General features: G+C 42.8%; 1 pseudogene; it reads right to left on the bottom strand.

Moving 5' to 3' along the window:
• Positions 1 to 12: 12 nt before the first annotated feature.
• Positions 13 to 10,410, bottom strand: part of LOC100962532 — a 42,840-nt pseudogene continuing 32,442 nt past the window's right edge.

Here is a 10,410-nt window from a genome sequence, read left to right as displayed (position 1 = left end):
AAATGTTCTTCCTTAGGAAAGGTGTTTTGTTTGCTGCCATAGAACTTCCAGCTGCAGTTTTTCCTTCACTTTCTCCTCCTCAGAGACGGTATCTTTGTCGGTAAGGACGGCTGTTTGTACAATCGTGTGCTGGAAGGACCGTGCCTGTGGGGTTTGAGGTTGGATGAGACTGTGGGATTCTCCTGTACTCTTACATGTTTGAATTCAGAGATGTGAGATGAAGAACAAGTAGCATATTGTTGTTCTTTTCTCTTTCCTAAAATCAGATCCAGAGATTTATTCTGTTCCTTTGGTAGTTGTATCTCCCTGATTCTTGCACGCTCCTTGTCACTCTGCTTTGGTGTTTCGGCCTTTGAGGAAGCAGCCACCTCTCCCAGTCTACGCATGGGGTTCAGAGACTTCCCAGCCAGCCCAGCTAGAGGTCCTGGAACCTCTCAGACATGTTCACCGGTTCCACAAACGCGCACACTCCGCCCTCCTTCATCTCGCCTGGAGGAGAAGTCTGAGGGCTGCGTGCCGTTTCCCCATCTCTGTCCGTGGCATGATGAAGCTCTCGCCTTTTTATTCTCGGGCTATGTGCTGACATGCTGAGGTCACAAGGGCACGGTCACTTCCCTCCCTCTCTCTTCAGGGAGAAGCCTCAGGACAGCCCCCTTCTCCTAACAACCACACAGTACGGGCTCCTGACAGTCACCTACTCCTTTTTTTCAGGAAGCTAGATGCAAAATCAAAGCAAATCTTCTCATTTTAGGGTTTCTGATTTAAACACTCTTTTAGATAGAATGAAATATGCATCTATTTTTAGAAAAAGAAAAGACAATAGTATACTGGTTTAAGATACACGTGAACATATTAAATTTGCATTAAGTATCTTTACAATGTATTTTAACCCATTTTGAATGAATCACACTCTGATAATTTTGGAGATTTCTGGGTCTAATTTCTCTGTTTGTCTAACTGCTGTCGTTATAGTGAGCGAAGATTATAATAGTCACATAGTCATTGTGTCAAATTGGATTTTGTTTAAGAAGGTCTGGAAACTTCTCATTTCTACACTTAGTGATAAGCCAGCTTTTAGGGAGTCTTGGCTCAGAGGTTGAAATCTCAAGGGCTCAGAAATAAAGTGATAGAGTATTAAATATGAATAACATTATGTCTGGGGCACCTTTTCCTGGAAGGGTGATAGGGCAGGATCTTTGTTATAAAATTTCAAAGGCTTTTGGTTCTTGGCTGAAAAACTATTTTCTGTTCAACCTGTTATATTTTCTTTTTTTTTTTTAATTTAAACTTAATTTTATTATATACTATATAGTGAACTATTTTAAAAAATAACATACACAAGTAAAAAATTGGTAATTTGTTTACAAAGAACCATATATCAGTATAGCAAATTTATCCAAAAGAAACAGATTACATGTGGCTTCTTAGGCTTAAAACTCCCCTGGTTTCCATTTAAATGGTTTAACTTTTACTCATGCTGCATACACAAAATATCAGGATAATGAAGCTTGAATTTCTTAATACCTGCTACTCATTAATTCCAACTAAGTATGAGGTCTGGAAAGTAAATTGTCAGCATCTGATTGATTAGGTACACATTATCTGAATAAAATGTCTGACCTGGTCCAAGTCAGTAATTCCAATGCTTTGTAATAATTTCTGTATGGTCTGCACGCCCTTCAACAACTGGAGATTCTTCCTGCTTTGCCCCCAGGTCTCGGTTTGGCACAATCCTTCTTATTTGTGGTCCCCGTGATTGGAGAAGAGTGGCTGCGGCTGCTTCCTTCTTCTTCAGGAGCTGTGGTAGCTTTTAATTCCCTCTTCTGCTTCTCCAGCTTTTGTCTCTCCAGCTGGGCTTGGTATTTTTGAACTTTAGTTATGTGATTGGCTTTTGCCTCCATTCTTCCCACCAGCGCCTCCAGCTCACCCTCTAAGTTTCCTTTCAGTTCAGTGGTTAACGACTCCTGGATAAGTTCTGCAAGCTGCTGGTGATCAAAGCTCATTTGCCCAAATTCATCCTGGCAGGCCTGTAAGACTTCTGACTCCTCCTCCTTAATTCCTGGAGGAGGAAGGTGTTAGTGACAACTCACCGTCAGCACCTCCTGAAGACACCTGTTTTGCCAAAGGAGCGTTGTTGACCACCTGATCACTGCACGAAGCTTTACTGCGTTGCTTCATTAGACACAAGACATGCTGAACATCGGCCACCACACGTGGCTGGGACTGGTGGGCTTCCAGCTACAAGGGCAGATCACCCATAATCTAGAATGTGGCTGTGCACCAAAATAGTTTCTAGGACTCTTCTTTTCTGGTGATTTTGGCTTCTTTGTTAAATTCTTCTTGCACTGGGAACTTACAGAGTTGCCTTATCGTCAAAGATAAGTCTATTTGTTTCTCGACCGTCTGCACCTCGGCTGCCTTAGCTTGCACACGTTCCTTTCCTGTTCCTCATGGAGTCTTCTTCCAACTCTTGTATTTTTTTTTTTTCCCTGCGAGAGCCTGCACTGTGGGAAGTTTATTATATTCTTGTTCAGGAAGATCCAGTTTTTCAAGCTGGTTCTGAACGTGAGTTTGATCATGTTGCTGTTCTCTTTTTAGGGAAGCCTTGATTGGGCTTTGATTCCTCGTTCTCGGAATTCTCCCTTTCTTGTATCTGTTCATCCAATACTTGCTTATATTCGACTGTTTCTCTAGGCAAGGTTTTCACACTTTCTTCTGCCTGAATCCTTTCAACTTCCAAGCATCAAATCTTATCTTGAAGATTCTTCAGAGCAGAAAAAGCTGTGCAAACTGAGAACCAGAGGCCACAGAGACCCCTGCACTCAAGATTCCAGAGCTGCCCCAGGGGTGACCCTAAGCCTGACCCCTGATCAATTTTCTAAGTGAAAATTCATTCGGTGCTAACTGAACTTTTGTAGCTGGATTGGCCAGAACCAAATCAGTTATTTTACTACTAAGGTTGTGAAAAGACTGTATCCTCTACTTTTAAATTTGGTGATTTTTCTAAACCATTATTATTGACCATATACTACACAGGCAAGACATTGCATATCTGTTAACAAAAGGTGCAAAATCCCTGCCTGCCCTTGTAAATTTCACACTATAATATGACAAGGTAAGAAACAGACAAAATCAATATAAATACATTTTTATGGCTCAGCTCCTATGGTTCAAGTGGCTAAGGCACCAGCCACATACACATGAGCTGGCGGGTTCAAATCCAACCTGGGCCTGCCAAACAACAATGATGGCTGCAACCAAAAAAAACCAGCCAGGCATTGTCGAAGGCACCTGTGGTCCCAGCTACTTGGGAGGCGGAGGCAGGAGAATCACTTGAGCCCAGGAGTTGGAGGTTGCTGTGGGCTGTGATGCCACAGCACTCTACCCAGGGCGACAGCTTGAGGCTCTGTCTCAAAAAATAATTTTTTTTTATGCACACGTACATACGTGTGTATGTACATATAAATAAAATGTTAAAGTAAAGAAAGAAAGGAGAGAAGTCATGGGTATGTGGATGTGCCAGTGGGTGGTGACCAAGCAATGGGGCTTAAGCAGAGTCTCCCAGGAGGGTATATTTGAGTGAAAACTTGAAGAAAGTAATGGAGTGAGCCATGTGATTTTTTTTCTTTTTATTTCAGGTTAATGTGAGGATACAAACAACAAGGTCACAGTATTTGTGTTTGTTAGGTAGAGTCTATCTTGTAGTTGTGTGCTGCCCCCAAAATGTGTGCTATACATCCCTATATCATGCCCAGTAACTGGGGGCACACCCATCACCTCCCCTCAGCCATTACATTCCATGTAGAGGAACAAAAAAAGGAGAAATGTGAGTTAGTGGGAAAATGACAGGAGTGTGGGCTGAGGAGGTGGCGCATTACGTGGGGCCTTGGGAGGCACTGGAGGGGCTGCTGCTTCTACCCGAGAAGTCCCTGAGGAATTTGAGCAGAGGAGGCACAGAATCTAGTTCTTTACGTTTTCAAAAAGATGCCTGTGGCTGTTATGTTGATAACAGACTGTAACCTATATTCAAAGTCTCCTCTTTTAAGCTCCATATGGTTATTAATTTCTGTAGGTTTCAGGGAAGCCGGCATCTAAGCAGAGGTACGGGAAGACACAGACCCACTGGTCTCCTGGATGCTGTGGATTCTCCCGCATTCACGAGAAGTGAAAGCAAAGGTTTAGCTCAAGGTCATTGACAGAATTAGTCCTGCTACTGAGAAGGTTCTCCCTACAAATCGTATGTTTAGACAGCACACCAAGAAAGGGTGACAGGCTTTAGTACAGGCAGACCTGCCTATGATCTTATTTCTTTACTATCTGTGACATGGTTGTCAAATTATCTTGCTTACGGAAATAAAGCTGCTACTGCCCATCCCAAGGGACTGTTATAAGGACACACAAACGCGCACACACACATAATTGTACACGCGATTCCCCAGCCTGTGACTGACACAAGATAGGAAAGCATGGATATTAATTTCTCTCCTTCTCTGCTACCCTTGTGAAACTAATCATCTCCATACCTTTTGGCAGATGTAATGACTGCTGGTGTCTTAAATGCCTGTATTCAGAATGACTAAGATATATAATTTTAATTATAGATAATGTGGGTTACGAAGACAATTGCCCTATGTGCTCAGCCTCTGTAGACGGATAGCTTAAGCAAAAAGCAAAAGACAAGCAAAATTATCGTCCCAGGATGGACAAAATAGGGAAGGAATTGCACTGACCTGTCTAAGAAAACAGCATCATTTGTTGCCTTAACTATCCCTTCCCTGTACACCTCCATGCTGGATTTGGACACCTGGGAGCCAGTTCAAAAGTTACCATTTGCTCCTCAGAGGGAGGGCCCATTATCTTTGTGTACATTACTGTTCAATGGTGGTTTTCATGAGTATTAGGAGAATAACGGTGGTCGAAGAGTTGAGTAAAATTAGTCTGAGCAAAGACTCTTTGGATAATACAAGACATATTTTGAGATTGCAGGCTAAGTCCATTTTTGTGCTATAGTAAAACACCACAGACTGAGCAACTTAGGAATAAAAGAAATGTATTTGGCTCACAATTCTGAAGGCTGGGAAGCCCCAGGGTACGATGCCGGCGTCTGTGAGGGGTATCCCAGGGCCGAGGGAGGGAGGTGGAGGTGAGCACGTGAGACAGGGAGGGAAGTGGGCTGAACTCATCCTTTTCATCAGGAACCCGTCCCCCCCCCCAAAATAAACCTAACCAATTTCTGAGATAATAGCATTAATTCATTCATGAGGGAAGAGCCTTCCTGACCTAATCATCTCTTAAAGGTCCCACCTCTCAATATCATCACAATGGCAATTAGACTTGAACATGAGTCTTTTCAGGAACATTCATATCATAGCGTAGAGCTAATGGGCTCTGCTCTTGCTGACTTGTAGAAGAAACGCTCCCTAGGCAGTTGTTATAAAAATTACGAGGCTTCGCTGAGTACTTTTCTGAGCTCCTATCTGAGAAATTCAGCCTGCTGTTGTAGCCTTTCTGTAGAGGGCAGGGAGGGAAGTAATTGAGAGAAAAAAAACTCTCATATTTTTAAAATAGTCACAACAAAATATCACCGTCATAAATTGTATGCATACATTCATTCATGAATATTTATTAAACATTTCTATGTTCTAGGAATTTTCTAAGCACTAGAGATGTGGCAGGGAATACAACAGGAGAAATTCTTATGGAACATATCTTCCAATCAAAGAAATAAAAAAATGAAATAAAGAAGAAAACTAAATATTAAGTTTGATGATGATAAACACCATGGAGGGAAATCAAGTAGGGAGTCAACAGAGAGCACCAGAAGCACAAGTGTCACTTTAGCTAAGGAAGCCGGGGAGGTCTCACGGAGAAGAACGAGCCGAGACTTGATGGAGCTACTGAGTGAGTCAGACATGTTCCCCAGAGGCCCGGCAAGTGGGCAGACCCGGGGAGGGGAGCTTGAAGCTCTGGAAGGCTGCCTGTGTGGACAGAGCTAAAAGAGCGAAGGGGAGAAATGAAGCAGGTGGAGTGATAAGATCATGCTGGGTCTTATAAGTCATGATAAGAAGATGGGACGCCAGTGAAGAGCCTGGAGAGGGATGTGATCTGGAATTAGCTTGACTAGAATGACCTGTGTTGCTGTGAAAAGGATTTACTTACAGTGGGCAAGGCAGGATGGGGGCTTGGAGATCAATGAGAGATTACTGCAGAAAGTGAGGCAAGAGCTGACGGTGTCCTGGCCCAGGGTCGGGTCACTGAGGGAGGAGAAAAGTGGTTTGATTCTGGGGATATTTAAAACGTATTCGCTAGAAGGAAGGTAAACGGTGGGACCATTCCTATGGTTCTTATTGCAAAGGTACGTGTCAAATCTATTAAGTATAGAGTATAAATGTCTTGACACAATAATTAAGTAAATGAGGTGAAGGCTATATTAACTAGTTTGATGTAAGCTCTCCTAATTGTGTGTAAAATCAGCACATTGTACCCCATAAAGGTGTCAGTGCATACATGATCTATGTGTTTATGACTTAATAAAAAATATAAAGGTCAAGCAGAAATACTGAAAAAAACTAAAATGTAGAATTAATAGAATTTATGGGTGGATTGGACTTGCATTATTAGACAAAGAGGGAAATCAAATATGACGAGGGAGGTGTTAGCACCTGGAGAAATGCACATTAAGTAGGAAAGAGTGCAGGACGAGGAGATTGGGGTTCTGGGATTCAGTTTGTTAAGTCTGAGATGCTAAGTGGAGCTGCCGGTCAGGCAGGTGGACTCACAGGGCAGGAGGGCAGGAGATAAGTCTAGTTTGGAGATACCGATAAATCTGGGAGTTTGAGCATAAATTTTAAGACTCTATGAGGTCAGCAGGTTCATGAGTGCAAAGTAGAGAAGAGATCTTACTGACCATTAGGTCACTGGGCAGATAAAAAGTAACCTGCAAAGGAGTCTGAGAATGATCAGCCCTTAGGAAGAGAAAATCAGGAAAAAAGGTGTTTCAAGAAGGAAGAAGGAAGCGTAAAATACTGTAACTCTGATTCTTGCTAGAAAAATTTCTCTGTTATTTGTCTGCTGCGTGGCAGATGTAAGAGAGAGAAAAGCAGTATCAGAAATATTATGTATTCTGTTATAAAAATTCTCCAGACTTTAATATATACCAGATCATCTTAAGGCTCACAAAAATAACTTATATGAGATGCTGATTTCCTCTTTTTAGAAAAAAGAAAGAATTGAAGGTTCAAGAAACTTTTTTAAAATCAGATTTTCTTATTTAAGAATTCATTTTGAATTTACTAGGTGTAGAATACAAATGTCTTAACACAGTGACTAAGAAAATGCCATGAAGTCTATGTTAACCAGTTTGATGATTGATTCAAACTGTATATAAAACCAGTATTTTGTACCCCATGATTGCATTAAAGTACAGCTATGATTTGATTAAAAAAAAAGAATTCATTTTAGCCTTATATGTTATTATATTTTATGAACCTCTAAGAAAATACGGTTTGGATAATACAGTATGTAGTATTTCTCAAACTCAGTTCATCAAGATTCTTTGGATCATAATGAAGTATCTTGAGGAGAGTTAATTATCTTGAATGCAACTATATATAGTTGCATTATAATAATGCATATATAAAGTTGCATAAATAACCTAAAACGATATCCTCTATAACTCTCTCTCTGGCTTCTTAGAGGACTCAGGTCTCCAGTTGAAGTCGTTGAAGGTCGTCCACATTGGGGAGGACCACCCACTACTCAGTTAACTAATTCAAATGTTAATCTCATCTAGTTACACCCTCACAGACACACCTAGGATATAGTACACAGGGAAAACTCTTAATCTTAGCCTAGGGAAAGAAAAACCCTAGAAGATAATACAGGAAAGACTCTTAATCTTATTGGCCTAGGGAAAGAATTTATAAAGAAGACACCACTGGCGATCACAGCAACTATAAAAATAAGTAAATGGGACCTACCTGATCAAGTTAAAAAGCTTCTGCACAGCCAAGGACACAGTCAACAAAGCAAAGAGACAACCTTCAGAACAGGAGAAGATATTTGCCGGCTATAAATCTGACAAAGGGCTAATAATCAGAATCTACAAAGAACTCCAGAAAATCCACAGGATTTTCAAAGGAAAAGAGCAAACCACATCATTATTAACTTGGCAAGAGACATGAACAGAATCTTTTCTCGTGAGGACAAATGAATGACAAACAATTACATGAAAAAATGTTCACTGTCCTAATCATCAGAGAAATGCAAAAGCACACCACTCTGAGATGTCATCCAAGTCCAATGAGAATGGCTTATGTCACAAGGTCCCAAAGCAACAGACCCTGGCGTGGGTGGGGAGAGGGGAGCACTCAGGCACTGTGGTGGGACTGCAAACTAGCAAGAGTACAGCCTCCCCAGGAGGACCTGTGGAAATGTCTCAAAGAACTAAAAGTAGACCTTTTGATCCTGTAATCCCAATACTAGGTATCTACCTTAAAGAAAAAAAGACATTTTATCACAAGGACATTTGTACTTGAATGTTTATAGCAGCTCAATTCCTAATTGCAAAGATGTAGAAAACAACCCCAAGGGCCCTTCAACACATGAATGGATTAATAAACTATGGTATATGTATACCATGGAATACAGTTCAGCTCTAAAAATGACAGAGATTTTGTATCTTTTGTAACAACTTGGATGGACTTGGAGAACATTCACCTAAGGGACGTATCGTAAGAATAATCAGTACTAAATTGAAACCAGTAGGCTCAGATGAGAGAAAACTGAATTGTGTTCAAGTAAGGTGGGGAGGGGCTCAGTAAGTTCCCACACAAAGGATATAATGCCGAGGTCCTCAAAAGTTTTAAATGGGGGGCCAGTTCACTCTCCCTCAGACTGTTGGAGGGCCTGACTGTGGGCCCCAGGATGAATTGGCTGCTAAGCAGGACAGGCAGCCGTGGCAAGAACACCCGACCGGCCAAATACATGTACCAGGTGGGCCGCATGTGGCCCACAGGCCATAGTTTAAGGACGCCTAGATAATGCCTGGGTATATGACACTCTCCTGGATAAGGATTCAGTTACAGCTGGGATTTTCACCTCACAATTGCACACGTGGTAACCTAGTTGTATGTACTCACATATTAATTTGAAATTTAAGAAAAGACACTGATTATCAAGGATATTAGTACTTAGTAGGAGAACACAGAAGAAAAGGAAACTGAATCCAGGCGGTGCCTGTGGCTCAAAGGAGAAGGGTGCTAGCCCATATACCAGAGGTGGTGGGTTCAAACCCAGCCTCAACCAAAAAAAAAAAAAAAAGAAAGAAAAGAAAATGGAACTGAATCAACTAAGTTTATTTTTTAATGTTAACTACTTCTTCTGTCATGATACTTAAGCTTAAAATGCATAGAGAATTTAAAGTAAAAATAGATTTTGAAATTGGAAAACAAAAGAGACTCAGAAGAGACGTCCACAGGGAAATCCATTTGTCCACAGAGGCAGAGATGGCAGTGACAGGTCCGCAAGCTGAGGGTCCCCAAGGATTGCTGGCAACCCCAGGGGCTAAGAGCAGAGCACAGGGCAGACGGCCCCGCAGCCTGAGAGAGAGCACATCATGCTGTCCCCTCCATTTTGGACTTCTTGCCTCCAGAAATACGAGAATAAATTCCTCTTGTTTGAAGCCTCCCCACCCCAAAAAAGTAATAAGTAGAAAATTTCAGGTTACGTTTGCTTCTGGGGAAAGGCAGGGAAAGAACCGCAGGAGGAACACGGAGGAGGAGGAACACAGAGGAGGAGGAACACCGAGGAGAACGCAGGAGGAGAAACACAGAGGAGGAACACGGAAGAGGAGGAACACGGAGGAGGAGGAACATGGAGGAGGAACGCAGGAGGAGGAACGCAGGAGGAGGAACACGGAAGAGGATGAACACGGAGGAGGAGGAACGCAGGAGGAGGAGGAACGCAGGAGGAGGAACACGGAGGAGGAGGAACATGGAGGAGGAACATGGAGGAGGAGGAACGCAGGAGGAGGTAAACGGAGGAGGAGGAACACGGAAGAGGATGAACACGGAGGAGGAGGAACACAGGAGGAGGAGGAACGCAGGAGGAGGAACACGGAGGAGGAGGAACATGGAGGAGGAGGAACGCAGGAGGAGGTACACGGAAGAGGAGGAACACGGAAGAGGAGGAACGCAGGAGGAGGAGGAACGCAGGAGGAGGAGGAACGCAGGAGGAGGAGGAACGCAGGAGGAGGAGGAACACGGAGGAGGAGGAACACGGAGGAGGAGGAACACGGAGGAGGAGGAACACGGAGGAGGAGGAACACAGGAGGAGGAACACAGGAGGAGGAACATGGAGGAGGAGGAACGCAGGAGGAGGTAAACGGAGGAGGAGGAACACGGAAGAGGA

Source organism: Otolemur garnettii, unplaced genomic scaffold, assembly GCF_000181295.1.
Source record: "Otolemur garnettii isolate 467f Iridium unplaced genomic scaffold, OtoGar3 scaffold00010, whole genome shotgun sequence".
NCBI classification, from domain to species: domain Eukaryota; kingdom Metazoa; phylum Chordata; class Mammalia; order Primates; family Galagidae; genus Otolemur; species Otolemur garnettii.
Note: the sequence above shows the minus strand (reverse complement) of the source record. Positions and strands in the feature narration are given on the sequence as shown.